This window comes from Rattus norvegicus, chromosome 2 (assembly GCF_036323735.1).
Source record: "Rattus norvegicus strain BN/NHsdMcwi chromosome 2, GRCr8, whole genome shotgun sequence".
Lineage (NCBI taxonomy): Eukaryota > Metazoa > Chordata > Mammalia > Rodentia > Muridae > Rattus > Rattus norvegicus.
In genome coordinates this window covers 149,061,480-149,083,158 of record NC_086020.1, presented here as the reverse complement: position 1 = coordinate 149,083,158, position 21,679 = coordinate 149,061,480, and the positions used below count along the sequence as shown (strand labels likewise).

The 21,679-nt window shown below is 37.8% G+C and overlaps 1 protein-coding gene and 1 long non-coding RNA gene across 6 annotated transcripts in view; one reads left to right on the top strand and one right to left on the bottom strand.

Moving 5' to 3' along the window:
• LOC120100834 (uncharacterized) overlaps positions 1-21,679 on the bottom strand; it is a 78,581-nt gene that overhangs the window by 39,510 nt on the left and 17,392 nt on the right. Inside the window, exon 3 of one of the 4 annotated variants that reach the window (XR_005500987.2) lies at positions 13,681-20,223. The exons of the other annotated variants lie outside the window; for them this stretch is intronic. This is a non-coding gene — a long non-coding RNA (uncharacterized LOC120100834). Of the gene's footprint in view, positions 1-13,680; positions 20,224-21,679 lie in introns of those variants that run through there. 4 annotated transcript variants of the gene reach the window in all.
• The window catches only part of Gpr149 (G protein-coupled receptor 149), a 71,466-nt gene that overhangs the window by 47,640 nt on the left and 2,147 nt on the right, over positions 1-21,679 (top strand).

Genomic DNA, 21,679 nt, shown 5'->3' with positions numbered 1-21,679 from the left:
TTTGGCAAGTGGAGAGGGAAGGTTCTAAGTTCTTTCCTTGTAGTCCTAAGAACTTGGCACTCTATCATGGCGAATTCTACTCCTTCCTTCCCCTTAGAGTTATTACTGCTTTCCCCCAGGAAAGCTTAACTCAGTCAATTGGTGTCAAATTGAGAGGGCTTACAGTTGGACTCCTGTTCTTAGCTCTCCCACCTGCTTTCCTGTAAAAATCACTCCTGACTTGATAAATTTATGCACAGATCTTGTCTCTTGGAGAATAAAAATGTATTATCTTGACTGTTTTCTTTTATTGAGTTTCAATTGTGAGGCTTCTAAATCTGTCATCTTACCCAGAATTCCTAGATTTGATAAAGGAACAAGAAAAATTTTTTATTCTTGACATTATAATGAGTGTGTATACTATTCTCTTCTCAGAAATAAGCAAAATATAGTGATCCTTTGTAATGTTTAATGCTGCTTTTTAACAGGATTTAGAATCCCTTAGGAGAGAAGCCAGTAGGCATCCCTGGAAGAGCATCTATAGTATATTAACTTTGAGTATGTCTGTGCATGAGCTATTTTTTACTTGCTGTGATAAAACACCACGATTAAAGCAATTTATAAAAGAAAGACTTTATTTGGATTTACTCTTCCAGAGAAATAAGAGTCCATTTTGGCACAGTGGAGCTCCCCTCCCCTGCCTAAAAAATATCACAATCACAATTCTGTGGAAATCTGGGAAGTGAGACTTCATGGTAATTTGGAGGGTGAGAGATAGAGTTATGTTTTCTCATTCTGAGAACCTATGTTTGCCTAGCCACGAAAGTATACCGTGAAGAAGGATTTGTGGAGTTGTCTATGAAAAGTTGTTGTGAGGGGCCAGAGAGATGGCTCAGAGGTTAAGAGCATCAATCCCTCCTGCAGAGGACACAAATTTAATCCCCAACATGCATTTGCAGTTATAACCATCTGTAACTTTAGTTCCAAGGCATACGAAGCCCTATTCTTACCTTCCAGGGCACCAGCTATATAAACATGCATGTAGGTTCATACACATAAAATAAATAAATTTTAAAAATCATAAAGAAAAGAAAAGTTATTGTCTCTAAATAAGAACAGCCTCTGTGAATTCATAGCTCAAGTTGTATAGGTAGATCTGAGGCCACAGTTGACCAATAGCAATAGTCAGGAAGAAAGATATTCGTGGAGAAAAAAATAATGTTATAGCCTCTATCAGGCATATCCTTCTATCTCTGACTACCTGTGAGAAAGAACCCTATGAAATCATGGACTCTAAGTTGTATCTACTTTCCAAGTATCATGCAAATTATTCTCTTGGCCAACTCTATTCTGGAAGCAAATGAGGAACCAAATAATGGACAGGTGATTTCCATTTCATTTAGGCTGAGTGCCTAATATGAGGCATCAATATGAGACTTGTGAAATGGTTTCATAGATAATAAGTTACAAAAAAGTTTTTCTGTTTTTCAAGGTTAATTTTGCAAAATAAAAAGAGAAGAGGTCACCATTATTTAGATAACACATGTAGCCTTTAGGAATGAATTGTAGATATTCATATAGATTCTACAGTTGAACCTTTTTTTTAAATCATAGGTATGAAGACTCTTAGTGCTACTGTCACAGGAAGCAGAAGTCACCTTAATATTCTTTAGCCTAAGGAATGCTTGCCACATATTCCTATACCTCAAATTATTATTTAATGTTACTCTTTAGGATTCCAGGATGATTTTGATATTTTAAATATATGTCTAACAATCTGAGGGTCAATCTGCCCTTGAATCTCAAAGAGCAGCATTTCAGGTATTTGAAAACTTGTTTTTTTACTATATAATTCTAAGTTGTGCCATTACTGAGGAAAATACATATTTCACTTTTAAAATTAAAATTATTTAAATGAGAAAATGTAGTAATATTTTATTATCTGAAAAAGGAAATTTCAAATTAGTTGTTAACACTATCAAGATAAAGACAAGCATGTAATAAACATATACACATACATAGTCCCATACATGTAGAATTTTACATGGTCTTTTATTGCTATTCAGTGCTCTGTAAGTGTTCATTTTTTTAAATATGATTTATTTTATTTACACATATAAATGTTTTACCTGTATGTAAGCATGTGCACCACTGATGTGTGCCTAGGGCCACTGAGATCCAAAGAGAATCTAACCTGAAAAGAAGTGTTCTTGACTGCAGAACCATTATTCCATCAGTGATACTTATTTTTGGAGGAGTTGTGTGAGCATTCTTGACTCTCTTTAGAGATTTCTATCTAAAATAAAAAAAAAGGTTTACAAAACATATACACATTGCCTTATATCTGCTTTGTTTTCTCTTCTTATTATATTTTCTTGCAATGGGTGGCTTTATCTCAGTATACATTGTGACTCAGCCTTCTTACATTTTGAAAATGCATATTGTATTAGCAACAGTTGCTTACAGGTAACTAACAAACCTTCTAGGTCTTGATTCCATAATATTTTTTATCAAGTCTTTGAAGATAATTTTATACTTTTAACTCATTTTGAAGGAACATTCCTACAGATATCTAGCATGAAACTGAGTGCTTTCTTTGATGCCAACCTGGACAAATAAGAAGAAATTCCAGGACTCCTGTACTCTAACCTTTTCTTTATAGATAATGAGATTAAGGCCTGTAATAAGTGTCTGACTGGCCCAGGGTCATGGGATTATTTAGTAATAGAAGACATACTATGTTACAGGCTGCCCTGAAAGTCAGTGAAAATACACTTTAAAAAAGCTTATTGAAAAGGATTTTCCTGAGACTAGAGAGATGCCTCAGTGGATAAGGACAGTTCTCAGCACCTAAGTAAAGTAGCTTATCAGTAACTCAAACTCACCAGGATCTGATGTTGCCAGGCCTTTTGGAGTACCTACCCATACACATGGCACACACACAGACATATACATAAAAAATAAATGTAAAGTTTTGGATATTTTCTATGCCTTAGAATTTACTAATTTCAAGTATAAGATTGATTTTTTTTTTTTGGGTTTGAAAATTGACTGTTTTTTTTTTTTTTATTAACTTGAGTATTTCTTATATACATTTCGAGTGTTATTCCCTTTCCCGGTTTCCGGGCAAACATCCCCCTCCCCCCTCCCCTTCCTTATGGGTGTTCCCCTCCCAACCCTCCCCCCATTGCCGCCCTCCCCCCATAGACTAGTTCACTGTGGGTTCAGTCTTAGCAGGACCCAGGGCTTCCCCTTCCACTGGTGCTCTTACTAGGATATTCATTGCTACCTATGGGGTCAGAGTCCAGGGTCAGTCCATGTATAGTCTTTAGGTAGTGGCTTAGTCCCTGGAAGCTCTGGTTGCTTGGCATTGTTGTACTTTTGGGGTCTCGAGCCCCTTCAAGCTCTTCCAGTTCTTTCTCTGATTCCTTCAATAGGGGACCTATTCTCAGTTCAGTGGTTTGCTGCTGGCATTCGCCTCTATATTTGCTGTATTCTGGCTGTGTCTCTCAGGAGCGATCTACATCCGGCTCCTGTCGGTCTGCACTTCTTTGCTTCATCCATCTTGTCTAATTGGGTGGCTGTATATGTATGGGCCACATGTGGGGCAGGCTCTGAATGGGTGTTCCTTCAGTCTCTGTTTTAATCTTTGCCTCTCCCTTCCCTGCCAAGGGTATTCTTTTTCCTCATTTAAAGAAGGAGTGAAGCATTCACATTTTGATCATCCATCTTGAGTTTCGTTTGTTCTAGGGATCTAGGGTAATTCAAGCATTTGGGCTAATAGCCACTTATCAATGAGTGCATACCATGTATGTCTTTCTGTGATTGGGTTAGCTCACTCAGGATGATATTTTCCAGTTCCAACCATTTGCCTACGAATTTCATAAACTCGTTGTTTTTGATAGCTGAGTAATATTCCATTGTGTAGATGTACCACATTTTCTGTATCCATTCCTCTGTTGAAGGGCATCTGGGTTCTTTCCAGCTTCTGGCTATTATAAATAAGGCTGCGATGAACATAGTGGAGCACGTGTCTCTTTTATATGTTGAGGCATCTTTTGGGTATATGCCCAAGAGAGGTATAGCTGGATCATCAGGCAGTTCAATGTCCAATTTTCTGAGGAACCTCCAGACTGATTTCCAGAATGGTTTTACCAGTCTGCAATCCCACCAACAATGGAGGAGTGTTCCTCTATCTCCACATCCTCGCCAGCATCTGCTGTCACCTGAGTTTTTGATCTTAGCCAATCGCACTGGTGTGAGGTGAAATCTCAGGGTTGTTTTGATTTGCATTTCCCTTATGACTAAAGATGTTGAACATTTCTTTAGGTGTTTCTCAGCCATTCGGCATTCCTCAGCTGTGAATTCTTTGTTTAGCTCTGAACCCCATTTTTTAATAGGGTTATTTGTTTCCCTGCGGTCTAACTTCTTGAGTTCTTTGTATATTTTGGAAATAAGGCCTCTATCTGTTGTAGGATTGGTAAAGATCTTTTCCCAATCTGTTGGTTGCCGTTTTGTCCTAACCACAGTGTCCTTTGCCTTACAGAAGCTTTGCAGTTTTATGAGATCCCATTTGTCGATTCTTGATCTTAGAGCATAAGCCATTGGTGTTTTGTTCAGGAAATTTTTTCCAGTGCCCATGTGTTCCAGATGCTTCCCTAGTTTTTCTTCTATTAGTTTGAGTGTGTCTGGTTTGATGTGGAGGTCCTTGATCCACTTGGACTTAAGCTTTGTACAGGGTGATAAGGATGGATCGATCTGCATTCTTCTACATGTTGCCCTCCAGTTGAACCAGCACCATTTGCTGAAAATACTATCTTTTTTCCATTGGATGGTTTTGGCTCCTTTGTCAAAAATCAAGTGACCATAGGTGTGTGGGTTCATTTCTGGGTCTTCAATTCTATTCCATTGGTCTATCTGTCTGTCTCTGTACCAATACCATGCAGTTTTTATCACTATTGCTCTGTAATACTGCTTGAGTTCAGGGATAGTGATTCCCCCTGAAGTCCTTTTATTGTTGAGGATAGCTTTAGCTATCCTGGGTTTTTTGTTATTCCAGATGAATTTGCAAATTGTTCTGTCTAACTCTTTGAAGAATTGGATTGGTATTTTGATGGGGATTGCATTGAATCTGTAGATTGCTTTTGGTAAAATGGCCATTTTTACCATATTAATCCTGCCAATCCATGAGCATGGGAGATCTTTCCATCTTCTGAGGTCTTCTTCAATTTCTTTCCTCAGTGTCTTGAAGTTCTTATTGTACAGATCTTTTACTTGCTTGGTTAAAGTCACACCGAGGTACTTTATATTATTTGGGTCTATTATGAAGGGTGTCGTTTCCCTAATTTCTTTCTCGGCTTGTTTCTCTTTTGTATAGAGGAAGGCAACTGATTTATTTGAGTTAATTTTATACCCAGCCACTTTGCTGAAGTTGTTTATCAGCTTTAGTAGTTCTCTGGTGGAACTTTTGGGATCACTTAAATATACTATCATGTCATCTGCAAATAGTGATATTTTGACCTCTTCTTTTCCGATCTGTATCCCTTTGATCTCCTTTTGTTGTCTGATTGCTCTGGCTAGAACTTCAAGAACTATATTGAATAAGTAGGGAGAGAGTGGGCAGCCTTGTCTAGTCCCTGATTTTAGTGGGATTGCTTCAAGTTTCTCTCCATTTAGTTTAATGTTAGCAACTGGTTTGCTGTATATGGCTTTTACTATGTTTAGGTATGGGCCTTGAATTCCTATTCTTTCCAGGACTTTTATCATGAAGGGGTGTTGAATTTTGTCAAATGCTTTCTCAGCATCTAATGAAATGATCATGTGGTTCTGTTCTTTCAGTTTGTTTATATAATGGATCACGTTGATGGTTTTCCGTATATTAAACCATCCCTGCATGCCTGGGATGAAGCCTACTTGATCATGGTGGATGATTGTTTTGATGTGCTCTTGAATTCGGTTTGCCAGAATTTTATTGAGTATTTTTGCGTCGATATTCATAAGGGAAATTGGTCTGAAGTTCTCTTTCTTTGTTGTGTCTTTGTGTGGTTTAGGTATAAGAGTAATTGTGGCTTCATAGAAGGAATTCGGTAGGGCTCCATCTGTTTCAATTTTGTGGAATAGTTTGGATAATATTGGTATGAGGTCTTCTATGAAGGTTTGATAGAATTCTGCACTAAACCCGTCTGGACCTGGGCTCTTTTTGGTTGGGAGACCTTTAATGACTGCTTCTATTTCCTTAGGAGTTATGGGGTTGTTTAACTGGTTTATCTGTTCCTGATTTAACTTCGATACCTGGTATCTGTCTAGGAAATTGTCCATTTCCTGAAGATTTTCAAATTTTGTTGAATATAGGTTTTTATAGTAAGATCTGATGATTTTTTGAATTTCCTCCGAATCTGTAGTTATGTCTCCCTTTTCATTTCTGATTTTGTTAATTTGGACACACTCTGTGTGTCCTCTCGTTAGTCTGGCTAAGGGTTTATCTATCTTGTTGATTTTCTCAAAGAACCAACTTTTGGTTCTGTTGATTCTTTCTATGGTCCTTTTTGTTTCTACTTGGTTGATTTCAGCTCTGAGTTTGATTATTTCCTGCCTTCTACTCCTCCTGGGTGTATTTGCTTCTTTTTGTTCTAGAGCTTTTAGGTGTGCTGTCAAGCTGCTGACATATGCTCTTTCCTGTTTCTTTCTGCAGGCACTCAGCGCTATGAGTTTTCCTCTTAGCACAGCTTTCATTGTGTCCCATAAGTTTGAGTATGTTGTATCTTCATTTTCATTAAATTCTAAAAAGTTTTTAATTTCTTTCTTTATTTCTTCCTTGACCAGGTTATCATTGAGTAGAGCATTGTTCAATTTCCACGTATATGTGGGCATTCTTCCCTTGTTGTTATTGAAGACCAGTTTTAGGCCGTGGTGGTCCGATAGCACGCATGGGATTATTTCTATCTTTCTGTACCTGTTGAGGCCCGTTTTTTGACCGATTATATGGTCAATTTTGGAGAAAGTACCATGAGGAGCTGAGAAGAAGGTATATCCTTTTGCTGTAGGATAGAATGTTCTATAAATATCCGTTAAGTCCATTTGGCTCATGACTTCTCTTAGTCTGTCTACATCACTGTTTAATTTCTGTTTCCATGATCTGTCCATTGATGAGAGTGGGGTGTTGAAATCTCCCACTATTATTGTGTGAGGTGCAATGTGTGTTTTGAGCTTTAGTAAGGTTTCTTTTACATATGTAGGTGCCCTTGTATTTGGGGCATAGATATTTAGGATTGAGAGTTCATCTTGGTTGATTTTTTCCTTTGATGAATATGAAGTGTCCTTCCTTATCTTTTTTGATGACTTTTAGTTGGAAATTGATTTTATTTGATATTAGAATGGCTACTCCAGCTTGCTTCTTCTGACCATTTGCTTGGAAAGTTGTTTTCCAGCCTTTCACTCTGAGGTAGTGTCTGTCTTTGTCTCTGAGGTGTGTTTCCTGTAGGCAGCAGAATGCAGGGTCCTCGTTGCGTATCCAGTTTGTTAATCTATGTCTTTTTATTGGGGAGTTGAGGCCATTGATATTGAGAGATATTAAGGAATAGTGCTTATTGCTTCCCGTTATATTCATATTTGATGTGAGGTTATGTTTGTGTGCTTTCATTCTCTTTGTTTTGTTGCCAAGACGATTAGTTTCTTGCTTCTTCTAGGGTATAGCTTGCCTCCTTATGTTGGGCTTTACCATTTATTATCCTTTGTAGTGCTGGATTTGTAGAAAGATATTGTGTAAATTTGGTTTTGTCATGGAATATCTTGGTTTCTCCATCAATGTTAATTGAGAGTTTTGCTGGATACAGTAACCTGGGCTGGCATTTGTGTTCTCTTAGGGTCTGTATAACATCAGTCCAGGATCTTCTGGCCTTCATAGTTTCTGGCGAGAAGTCTGGTGTGATTCTGATAGGTCTCCCTTTATATGTTACTTGACCTTTTTCCCTTACTGCTTTTAATATTCTTTCTTTATTTTGTGCGTTTGGTGTTTTGACAATTATGTGACGGGAGGTGTTTCTTTTCTGGTCCAATCTATTTGGAGTTCTGTAGGCTTCCTGTATGTCTATGGGTATCTCTTTTTTTAGGTTAGGGAAGTTTTCTTCTATGATTTTGTTGAAGATATTTACTGGTCCTTTGAGCTGGGAGTCTTCACTCTCTTCTATACCTATTATCCTTAGGTTTGATCTTCTCATTGAGTCCTGGATTTCCTGTATGTTTTGGACCAGTAGCTTTTTCCGCTTTACATTATCTTTGACAGTTGAGTCAATGATTTCTATGGAATCTTCTGCTCCTGAGATTCTCTCTTCCATCTCTTGTATTCTGTTGGTGAAGCTTGTATCTACAGCTCCTTGTCTCTTCTTTTGGTTTTCTATATCCAGGGTTGTTTCCATGTGTTCTTTCTTGATTGCTTCTATTTCCATTTTTAATTCCTTCAACTGTTTGATTGTGTTTTCCTGGAATTCTTTCAGGGATTTTTGCGATTCCTCTCTGTAGGCTTTTACTTGTTTATTAATGTTTCCTGTGCTTCCCTAAGTGTGTTCAGGTCTTTCCTGAAGTCCTCCAGCATCATGATCAAATATGATTTTGAAACTAGATCTTGCTTTTCTGGTGTGTTTGGATATTCCATGTTTGTTTTGGTGGGAGAATTGGGCTCCGATGATGGCATGTAGTCTTGGTTTCTGTTGCTTGGGTTCCTGCGCTTGCCTCTCGCCATCAGATTATCTCTAGTGTTACTTTGTTCTGCTATTTCTGACAGTGGCTAGACTGTCCTATAAGCCTGTGTGTCAGGAGTGCTGTAGACCTGTTTTCCTCTCTTTCAGTCAGTTATGGGGACAGAGTGTTCTGCTTTCGGGCGTGTAGTTTTTCCTCTCTACAGGTCTTCAGCTGTTCCTGTGGGCCTGTGTCTTGAGTTCACCAGGCAGCTTTCTTGCAGCAGAAAATTTGGTCTTACCTGTGGTCCCGAGGCTCAGGTTTGCTCGTGGGGTGCTGTCCAGGGGCTCTCTGCAGCGGCAGCAACCAGGAAGACCTGTGCCGCCCCTTCCGGGAGCTTCAGTGCACCAGGGTTCCAGATGGTCTTTGGCTTTTTCCTCTGGCGTCCGAGATGTGTGTGCAGGGAGCAGTCTCTTCTGGTTTCCCAGGCCTGTCTGCCTCTCTGAAGGTTTAGCTCTCCCTCCCACGGGATTTGGGTGCAGAGAACTGTTTATCCGGTCTGTTTCCTTCAGGGTCCGGCGGTGTCTGTGGCAGGGGTCCTGCCGCTCCTGGGCCCTCCCCCACGGGAGCCCAGAGGCCTTATACAGTTTCCTCTTGGGCCAGGGATGTGGGCAGGGGTGAGCAGTGTTGGTGGTCTCTTCCGCTCTGCAGCCTCAGGAGTGCCCACCTGACCAGGCGGTTGGGTCTCTCTCTCACCGGGTCTGGGAGCAGAGAGCTGCTGCGGGCTGGGATCCGCGGGATAAGATTGATTTTTAAGTTTATTAAATTGAGTGATCACCACCAAAAGTTCCTGTTACCTCCTCTGTTCCAGGGCACCATTCATCTACTCTGGTACTCTGAGAACATTTGTCTTTTATACTCCCACACAGGTCATAAATATAAATTCTTACGTTGTTTATTTTTACTTTGTTTTGTTTTTATAGTTTTTCAACATGCTGCATTTACCCTTTAAGAAAAATCTTCCAAATGAAAAACATCTGCATTCCTGATCTAATTCTGATTAGCAAGTGTGTTGGTTTATTAGATATGGCTCCCACAGACTCATGCATTTGATTGCTTGGCCCATAAAGAGTGGCACTACTAGGAAGTGTGACTTTTTTTGGAATAGGTGTTGCCTTGTTGAAGGAAGTACGTCACTTTAGGGGCTGGCATTGAAGTCTCCTATGCTCAAGCTCTACCCAGTGTGACAATCTTCTCCAATCTTCTCCTTGCTGCCTAAAGATTAAGAAGTAGAATGCTCCTAGCATCATGTATGCCTGCATGTAGTTAAGTGTCATCATTTGATAACAGATTAAACATTCGAAACTGTAAGCCAGCTGCAATTAAATGGGGGTTTTTGGTTTGTTTTGGTTTTTTGTTTTCATTTTTGTTTTAATAAGAGTTGCCATGGTCATGCTGTCTCTTTGTAAGAATGAAACTCTAAGACAGTGAGGAATGTTTTCTTACCATTGTTTTGTAAGGTCTCCCCAACAACATACAACATCCCACTGGATGAGTCATTTTAATTAAGGTAAGATAAATTATTTTACCCTATTTTTTCCTTATGGATCTAGAGATTAAATTCAAGGATGTATAGATGAAGCAACTACTTTAGACCTGAGCCATTTTCTCAACCCTGTGTAAAATTAATTTGCTTCTTAGGATTCACTCATTTTTGATAAATATTATATTTTTTCTAAATATAATTTGTAATTCCTACTTTTTTATTTTATAGGAATTTAACCCAGAGATTTATACATATTAGGCAAAAAACCTATCATTTAATTATACTCATAGCCCTTTATAAATAATTTTTTTTCTTTTGAGAAAGTTTCATTAAGTTGCCCAGGTAGGCAGTGAACTCAAAGTGGTCCAGGCAGGTCTTAGAATTGAGACCCTGCAATGCTAGCTTCCCAAATTTCTGGGATTAGAAATAGACACCACCAAGCCCAATTCATATTTCATTTCAGGTTAGTTTATTCTCTTGTTTTTGTTAGAAAAAAATAGATAAAACATGAAAATAACTTGAATATGTAACACATATGTCACTCATAGAAGACAAGTATTTTATTTCTTTAGACCAGAAAATAGAAAAACACCTCTTAATAATCCTCAAAGTAGTAACACATTTAAAGTCAAAATTCTCATAGTAATTCTTGTAGCTGTGATGGTTGTGCCCGTCAGCTGAGATGGACTTCAAAGTATGATTTGAAAATATGAGGAGCACAATTTCTGTAAGTAAGAAAGCAATTAAAAAGAAACAGTTTGTTCATAAAAATTCTGTTTGGGCTATATGATTAATAAAAAATGAAATTTTATATTTAAATTGAACATTTTTATCAGAATGGCTAATTTTCAACCAAAGTGGAATTTGAATTAATATTTGTATCATATTTGAATTAAACATATTTGAAATCGAATTATTTAGTTTTGTTGTTGCTGTTGTTGTTGTTGTTGTTGTTGTTATTCTAGTTAGATATAAAATTGGCTTTGGGGCCTCTGTTATTCCTCTAGTAGGAATCAGATTCTCTCCTTCATTTCTCTAGATTAATAATCTTAGGTAATCACAGAGTCTATGTATCCATAAAGAGACATGGAATTATGAGACAGTTCAGAGCCAAACAGACTCACATATCAGTTGAGGTCAAATATATGGCCCATGATATGACAAACTCAGCATCATCTGAGAGTGGTAAGTCCCACCACATGCCTGCTGAACCCCGTTCTGCATTTGGACAAACAATAGCGTTTTTACTTTGATGAAGTACAATTTATCAAAGTTTCATTTATGCTTTTGGTGTCAAGTCTAGTAACACTTTGCCTCTAGATTGTAAATGATGTTCATTGTAAGTAAAAATTTTATAGCCATATTTTAATTGCTAATCCATTTTAATCAATTTTTGAATAAAGTGTGAGACAATTCTAGGCCATTTTACACACACACACACACACACACACACACACACACACACATACACACACACACACTTATTTGCTGAAAAGCCTGTCTTTCTTCCTTCAAACTGCTATTGCACCTTTATGTAAAATTGGTAGAATACATAATACATAATAATTTCTGTCCATTTCTGGGTCTCTGTGAAGGTGCATCATGTGTGCGCAGGAGCTCTGAGGGACAAAATGATGGCCTGGAGCTTGGTTTACAGGCAGTTGTGAGCTGCTTGATGTTGGTGCTGGGCCCTGAATTCAAGTCCTCTAGAATAACAGCAAGCATGCTCAACTTCTAGGATACACCTCCAGCCAAAATTGGTTCACGTCTACTTTTGTCTTTTCTGTATCATTCCATTGATTTAAATGTTCAGCCCTCTTGAGCATCATGGAATTGATTAATATAGCTGTATTAAAATTCAGCAGATTATTCCTCTCACTATTCCCATCACTTTCTTTTTCAAAATATTAAATATTTTAGATTACTTGCATTTCTGTATACATTTTAAAATACTCTTATCTATATCTGTAAAAATATCTTACTGGAATTTTGATATAAATTATATTAAAGATATATCAATACAAAGAAAATTGAGATCTTACTGTACTGAGTCTTCTAGTTCATTGCTTCTTTATGTAGATATTTGGTTTCTTCGAGGATATTGTTCATTGCCAGTATAGACAACTGTAAAATTTATATCTTAATATTTAACTTCATGAGCAATTGTAGATGCTAGTGTATTTTCAGTACACATCCATTGGTGGTATTAAAAAAAACCCAATGATTTTGTCCATTTATCTTATATCCTACAATCTTATTTAGATCTATATTTGGTTTTAAAATTTTTATGGTTCCCTGGGATTTTTCTCTATGGATTAATTATGTCACCTGTAAATAGCTACAGTTCATTTTCTCCTTTCTTCACTTTAAGCTGTGTGGCTACTGTACTGCACAGAACAGTAAGTACCTGTATCCTGACTTTGCTCCAGTTCTATGGGAGAGAGAATGAGTGTCTTTCACTGTTGAATGCAATTCCAACCTCTACCAAAGTAAGAAGAATTTCGTTCATCCTGCCTTTCATATTGTTTAACGATAAATATATTGGATTTTGAAAAGTTACCTTTTCTGTATCAGTTAATATGATCATTGTCTTAGTTATGATTTCTATTGCTGCAATGAAATGCCATCACCAAAAAAGCAAGTTGGGGAACAAATGGTGTATTTGGCTTACACTATCACATTGTAGTGTATCACTGAAGGAAGCTAGGGCAAGAACTCAAGCAGAGCTGGAACCTCAAGGAAAGACCTGATGCAAAGGCCATGGAGGAGTACTGCTAACTAGATGTTCCCTGTGGCTTAGTCAGCCTACTTCCTCTTATAACCCAGAATCAAAGAGTTTTGCCTTGGCAGTTTCTATGTATCCCTTAGTTCCTCATCTGCCACTTCCTGTATGAATATCCAAGTTCATGACCTCGTTCCTTTACACATATGATTTTTAAAGACCTCCTGTTTGCTTTCCCTGGTACCTCACCCTTTTCAGACCATCTTTCACAGGCTGCTCAGTTATCCTCCTAATTCTAGGGGGATACATTTCCCCCATTTTATTCCTATTAAAGTTATCCTTGTAAGGTCTACTCAAAAATCTTTGTGTTAATGCTGCTTTTCTAAATATTGTTTTACTTCCTAATATTAAAAAAATCCTTTTTCTTTCCCTGTTTCCCTACAACACTATAGATTATTCCAAAATTAGGAGAGTGAAATGTTAGCCATGTTTGCCTCAGACTTGCAAGGAAATAGTCAGAATGACATGTTCCATTGTGCATTGAAGTAGCAGAGTGGCTTAAAACAAAGGGCTTGAGTCAAGTGGTCTTGGACTTGGGGTTGACTCTGACATGCTCTTACATGTGCTACCTCCCACAACTCAATTCCATAGTCTGTATGCTCTGGATAAGTAGGGCCTTCATTTTAGAAGATTAATATGCATATATATATATATATATATATATATATATATATATATATAGTGAAAGTTTTAAGCATCCACCAGCAATTATATAGCATGTGGCTCATGGTCAGCGTGGTCAGTAAGTATTTGTCATGGTGAGCACCAGTCTTTATCGTTAGATTTTCACCATGAAAAGAGGCATGGGCTATGGAGACAGATCAGTGGAAGCCTGAAACCTGAGTATGAAGACCCAGAAGCTACTCAAAAAGTAGCATTCATAATCCCCAGTGCTCTAGGCTATGATTCCTGTGGGCAGCCAAAACAGGGAAGTCTCAGTCCTGTCTCAAAAATAGGTAGAGATAGATAGATAGATAGATAGATAGATAGATAGATAGATAGATAGATAGATAGATAGAAAAGCAATTGGGGAAGGTCCATCTCCTGATTGTCACACACACACACACACACACACACACACACACACACACACACCAAATTAAAATAAGAAAAACAGGCATAGGCACAACAGGCCTGAGGTCTGGGAGGGTAGTCTTTGCCACATATCTTTACATGGAAAAATCTTCTACATGGAAAAGTCTTTAAAAAGACAAATTATTCATTCATTCATTCATTCATTTATTAATTATAAGTACACTGTAGCTATCTTCAGACATACCAGAAGAGGTCATCAGGTCTTGTTATAGATGGTTGTGAGCCACCATGTAGTTGCAAGGATTTGAACTCAGGACCTCTGGAAGAGCAATCAGTGCTATTAACCACTGAGCCATCTTTCCAGTCTGGAAAAGTCTTTTATGAAAGGTCTTTAATTTCTTCCCCACTTTTTCTTACTTTGATCAGTTCTTGTGAGTCATCACATTTTGGTTTGCTAATCATACACAGAGGACATGGTGGGATAGAAGATTTGAGGAGCTGGGAATGTGACCTATGTAACCTTAATAATTACTGAGTTTACTCAGAGCAATTTTTTTTTAATTTACTTTTCTCATGAGTTTTTGTGTCTGTTTTTTGTTTCCTTTCTGGTATATCTATTGCAGCTTCCCTAAACTGTTCTAAGTCTGCTTGACTTACAATCCTCAATGTATATACCTTTAAAAGCCAAAAGTCTCTTAAAATAATCAAAATTAGATTTTTTTAAATATTAAATTTGCCCATCATTTGGATTATTCATGAGTCAATGATACTTTCCAACTTCTGATTCAGAGAACCTATGACCAACTGTGGCCTTGGATAAAGTGATGATCTTTCCTGCAGTAATTTGCCTTACTTAAGTTGAGTAATTCAGACAAGCAAGAGAAAGCTTCACCTTGTTCAGATAATCATGTAGAGAGACTCTTTTTATATTATAATTTCACCCTGAATTCACCCAGCAGCTTATTGTGAAAAAAGAAAAGGCATTCAGTGTAGCCAAGGTCAGCAAGTTTGAATCAATTATCACAGAAGATTATTTGTGCTAATGTGTTTACATGGCAGGCTCTCTTCTTCTGAAGTATTTGTGAGGTTCAGAAATGCTTTTCATTTCCAAATTACAAAAAAAAAAAAAAATCTCCCAGCCACCCACACTCCTGAGTGTACTGCAGTAACGGTTATCATTACTCCCAGGCAAATGCTAATTCTCTCACTTTAAAATGGTAAGAAAGCACAGAGTATGAAATGAATAGTTCCAGGTTATTTAAATAGATTATTCTGATTGTGCAGTAAAGTTGGTGTCTAACTAAGTTCCATACATTTTAGTTTTATAAAAAGAAAAATTGAGAGATCTTTTCATGCACTTTTAACTAATACCTCTCAAAATACAGAAACATATACTGGACAGTAATACTATTTTGTTTTTTATTTGTTTTAATTTTTTAATATAAAAACAACACATCCTGCTATTCTCCTTGCTATTCCATAGTTGTTTTGAGCAGGGACTTGGTTTGTGAGGAGGACTGGTCTAGATTCATGATCTTCTTTCCTCTACTTTCTAAGTTCTGAGACTACAGGCCTTGGCCACCATGTGCAGCTACTCCATTTATTCTGAAATAGCATCTCTATCATATACTCTACTTTGTTTCTTGGCTGTCCTTTAATAGCTAGAATGTCACCACTAGTATGTTTGCACATTTATTTTCTTGCTTTTTCGCGGTTTATACATTTTTTCACAACACAAAGGAGAATTTCATTTGGCTTTTCGTTTTAGATATATATTAAGTCATTATCATCAGATTTGTAATACATGTTCTCAAAATATAATATTGTCTCTCTTGTCTTTTGTTATTTTATTATTATTTTTATTATTGATTTTTATTATTGCAGTGTTGTCTTGGCAGGTTTCACAACAGTACTGTTGTTTGGAATCAGATCCTCTTTATTTTAAAGATTGTTTGTAAAAATGTATGTGTCTGAGAGTTTTTCCTGATGTATGCTTTGTGTGTCTGCCAATGCCTGTGGAGGCCAGAAGAGGGTATTAGATCTGATTCCCTAGAACTTGAATTATATAGAGTTGTGAGACATTACGATGTTGGGAACCAAACCTAGGTCCTCTATAGAACAGCAAATGGCCTTTAAACACTCAACCATTTCTCCAGACTCTGAATGGAGCCTTTTCAAAACATGTTTTGATTGGCAACAGCCACCGGACTCTTAGTTTTACTTACAATCCAACACCCCCCTAGAGTCTGTCATTAGTTCTGTCTCAGATTTTCCTTTTCTCTAGAATTTCTAGGTAGAAGACATGTGCAGCCACCAGTTGTGTATCCTTGTTTCTTCATGCTTGGTGCCTGTGTTTCTTATTCCTTGCTTTCTGGATTGTGGCCCAGCTAGGACTTTAGAGCAGTGCTAGGTATCATCAATGCCATGGATTTCCACCATCTTTGAGGATGGAATCGTGCTTTGGGAAGGTTCTCGAGTCTCTCTTTCTCTTGCTTGAACCTAGGCTAACTTTCCTATGACAGCCCTGAGCATAGCATTGCATCTTCAATGGACTGAGTGTTCTATGTTGTTTTACTCTACCACCTTTGCTTCGGGCTGGGCCACTACTATCCCCTACCTGGCTTCCCTTGAATCCATGGACAAGGCAAACACACACACATACACAACTTGCCTTATGCCACAATTGTTGGATGCTGCTATTTCCCACCTGGAAAAGCATGCCCTTAATAATATTTTTATATCCACTTCTCCCAGCCTCCCAAAACTTCAGTGCTTATTTCCACCTAGACCCTGTCAAACATCCCTGGCTACCAGCCTGTAGTACTGGCCACAGGCCCCAGCTCCCCTGGTTCCTTTCACATGCCAGACCTCATGTGGTTGCTGTATTCTTCTTCCAAAGTATGGCAAAACTTCTCTCCTCCCTTGTGTCTGCCTTTTCCTTCTGGGACCAGGAAGTCCTGCCCATACTTTCTGCCCAGAAGCAATTAGGGGGGCTGGAGAGATGGCTCAGCAGTTAAGAGCACTGACTGCTCTTCCAGAGGTCCTGAGTTCAAATCCCAGCAACCACATGTTGGCTCACAACCATCTGTAATGGGATTGATGCCCTGTTCTGGTGTCTGAAGACAGCTACAGTGTACTCACATACATAAAGTAAATAAATAAAATCTTTAAAAAAAAAAGAACCAATTAGGGAACAGAACCTTAGCATCAGAACTGCCCCCTTCAACTAGGGTTGTTTAGAAGGTTGAAAAGCTCTGTGGTTTGTGGGCTCTTAACGCATGAGGGCATCTTTACTCTGCTGTTGTTCATCAGGAATGCTACCCTTCACTCATAATAATGACTCAGTCCATGTTCTCTATTCTATCAATAACAGTAGAAAATCCTGGTTGTTTTACTGAGTCTGTCAGCTCCTCTCTTGTATCTTTCAATATCATAGTTCTTTTTATTCATGATTCCATTTTCTATAGCCTGCAATGGTGCTCCCTAACCTAAATATACAAGTCCTGCTTAAAGGGGACAAATAATTCTATAAATGATGACAGATTTTTATGGTTTTACTTAAAGATCTACAAATAAAATATAGTTGTACAAATAATCCAGGGGCTTATTTATATCTCTAAACCTAGTTAGAGGGATGCACAGGCAGGAAAGTTATGTTGCCAAGGTAAGCCTGATTTTTAAACAGTATCTATAAAGAACATGTAAAATATACCACCTTAGTCATATTTAAATGATCACTGCTTGGCTATATGGATATACTTAATATACAATAATTCTAGTTTTTTTATTTTTGGAAGCATTATTCTGTTTTCTACAACATCTGCATCGTTTTACTTTCCCACAAACAATAGGTTCTAAGTTGCTATACATTGTCCTCAGTAATGTAGTTCTCTGTATTTTCATAGTAGGACCTCGGCGTTTGAGTTCTAATTTGCATGAGTTCCTGCATAAGTAAAGCTGAGCATCTTGCCATGTATGTCCTAGCCACCTGTTCAACTTCTTTTCAGAAACCTTATCCACGTTCTTTGCATGCACCGCATCCCGATTTTGTTTGTTCTTATCTCTGCTTTTGTTTCCTTAGCTCTCAAACATAGAGTATCCATTTGAATAGGAATGTTCAGAAAGTTAGTTTAATAACCCAGTACTTTGAATGCTATTGCAGAAAAATCAGTCTTCATACTTATCCAGACTTTGGTAATATCTAGTTCTCAAATGCTAATCTGAATGAGCTATCATCCTCTAACTCAATATGTGGATCTGTCAATCAGATCATGAAGACATCCAATCTCATTCATTTTAAACATTTTTAAAGATTTATTTTTACTTTGTGTGTATAAGTGTTTTATTGCATGCATGAATACACACCATGTATATGCCCTATGCCTATAGAGGCCAGAAAAGGCCGTCAGAGCCCCTGGAACTGCAGTTACAGGCACTTTTGAGCCTCCCTGTGAAAACCTGAAGTCAAACCTGAGTCTTCTTGGAAAGCAACAAGTGGTCTTAGCTGTGCACCATCTCTTCAGTCCCCTTTATTGTTTACTTTTTATGTATTAACTTTGGAAGTTGGGTGGCATGTGCTAATGACATGGCTTGTGTGTGGAGGTCAGAGAAGGACTTATAGGAGGAGTGCTTTCTCCTTCCACTATGTGGGTTCTAGGCACCAAACACAGGTCACAGGCTTGCATGGCTAATGGTTTTACCTGCCAGGTCCTGGCCTCTCATCTTCTTGATATGAACTGCTCTCAGCAGTACTCTTGTTGCACATGGAGACACAGCTAAATGTTTCTTTAGATAGGCATGTCTGTATCCTTTTAATTTGTTTGATAACTCAGTTTTTTCATGGCTTTTTTGTTTTAAACTTGTATATTACAAAGCAGTTTGTTTGTACAATATAAAATGCCAAAGAATTACCCCGAGGAGTGATTTATTGAAGTAATAAAGTAGGCCTTTTTTTTTTATAACAAATCATAATGTAAGGTAATTCAGCTTTCAGATGAGCAATTTCTTGGAACAGAAAAAAAGGAGGTCATCTTACATTATGAGACAACATTCAGAATTTCTTTCGTGTATGCACCTCTATATGTGAGCATTTATCTGTGTGGTTGTGCATGGGGCATGCTCACCCATGCAGGGGTGTTGGAAGACAGAGACTGGCTTTGAGATATCTTCCTCAATTGCTCTCCAACTTCGTTGGCTTGAGACAGGGTCTTTCACTTAAGCTCACCATTTTAGTTAGATTCCAATGAGCCCAGTGCTAAGGTTACAGATGGATGAGACTACAAAGGCTTTCCCCTTGACTGCTGGGGGTCAGAAGTCAGTTTATCATGCCTGCACAACAAAACTTTGACTGAGACATCTCCCCAGCCCCAACAATCAGATTTTCTGACTGGATAATGCTGAGGTAGACTTTGTAGTAAAAAAAATCAGAAATCTCTGTCTTTGTTTTAAAACAAAAAAACTTTTTTACTCAAGATAAGGAGATTTTCAGGGTGGCCTTTTAACTCATGATTTTCCAAGCCCACCCCTGCCCTCAGATTACTCTGTTTGATACCAAGCATGATAGCAATAATATTGATGTTACTGCACAGAGTGGGTGCACCCTAGCTTTGATGTAACACAACACAGTATCTTTGTCTTCATCTAGAAAACAATGTGTACATGCAAAGCCAGTCTGCCTGAATCTCATGGCATTTTACATTAGGAATAAGAAGGCCTTTTAATGATATAAATCTTCCTTAACTTTGGAGATTAATCTGACATGCCACTCCTACATAAACTATCCCTAGCATAAGTAGTTACTCCTTGGACCCCAGAGACCTTGGTTACTAAGTCAATAACAATATTTAGAGTGAAATATTCATTTCTTTGCACCTAAGCTTAAATACTTGAAAGATCGTTGAATGAAGAGTGTGTCCCTACACTCTTAATGTGGCTTGATTCTTGTACAGTGTAGGCACTTACCAAATGTTTACCGAAGAGGTAGATAAAGGCCTTTCCCCCTTTTCTAAAACCACCACTATTAAAATAATGTTCTGATAGAGTAATAGAACCAAATTGTGTCCTGATTCCTTTTCTGCTTTGACCAATACTTGTAAAGTTGATGAAGTTACTTGCCTCCATGGGTAGCAAAACCGAACTTTACAGCACAAGATTTCAAGATTCTTGGCCCACTGGAGTGTAGATCCCTGAAGTGAGCATTCGAGGTTCCCTTATACAGAAACAGATTTCAAGATTGCTCCATAAGTCATACCTTAAAGACATTTCTCACGTGTCACAGGCTTTATTTTTCACGGTCATTAAATTCAAGGAAAAAGTGGAGTATAAAAACAACCAGTGTCAGGGGCTTTGGGGTCCACCACTTATTTAACTACTTGTTAGCAATTAACAGGTGTGGGAGAAGCTTTGTATCTAGTAGATGGATAGTTACAAAACTTACAGTCACCCAGCTAGCCCTCAACTTTGTGGGACACAAAACAAAAATGTCATGAATATAGTAAAGAGATTTGTGAAGAATAAGTGTGGCTGGCAAAGGTGGGAAAGAACAACAGAGGGCAGAGTAACCAGAATAATATATATATATATATCAAAAAACAACTTAAAAAACCTCATCTTTCAAGAAGTTTAAGGCTCCTTCTCATAAAAAATTCTCTAGCTATAGACTGGAGAGACAATAGTTAAAAGCACTTGCTTTTCTTGCAGAGAAGTAGGGTACAGTTTATAGTGTCCACAAAGGGGTAGTTTAGGACTAGCTGAATTTTACTTCTGGCGGATTGGTCACCCTTGTCTGGTCTCTTCAGATTCAAAGCACTCATATGGTGTACATACATACAGGCAAACAAAACTCATTATATCTAAAAATGTTCTGAAAAAGTTAAGCTATTTGAAATGTTTTGTTTCTATTTTTTTCTCTAAATAGAAGAGAATCCACATTGTCTCCAAGAGTGAAAGTCCAGTCTTGGGCTTTTCCTAGTCATTCTTGCTGGGAACAGATACAAAATCTCAGCCCTCATCCCACAGAACTATTTTCTTGGAAGTGAGAAGTTTCCTGAGAAGGGGACTTTCAATGCCAAAACAGAAATGGACTCAGGAAAGCTGAGAAGTTTGATCATCTTGACCTGGCAAAATTCATGTAGGCAAACCCAGCAATCCAGTAACTCCAGGTTTTTTTTTTCTTTTTCAGTTATAGGTGTATGTATAAAAGTATCTGTTAAGTTTCCCCTCACCTTATGTCTCTGAACCACAACATCTTTTAATTAGGGCAATGCATTTCATAATTTACCATGCAGCAGATTCAACATGGACAACTTGAGGGTAGAACTTTCAAATTTTGCAATTTTCTACGAGCTCCCAGGTAACACTGAGGTGATCTGCTGTGGAGAACTCTGAGTATTGGCCTCTTACCATGTCCTTCTAACATGAGCATGTGAGCAGAAAGGTCAGTTGGAAGTATGAAAGCACAATACAGATTATAGACTTTTATGAGAATAAGGTTTCTTTCCCTTTTTATTCCTATTTTTTTAAACACCTGTTAATGATGCTTCATAAAAAGAGTCTAAACTTTGGGAAGATTTTTGCAGAGTCACAGAGTTCTCCATAATTGGGTTTACCTTAATGACTGATTCCTCTTGAAAGTAAAAGTTGAACTATCCTTTGTATTTAATTTG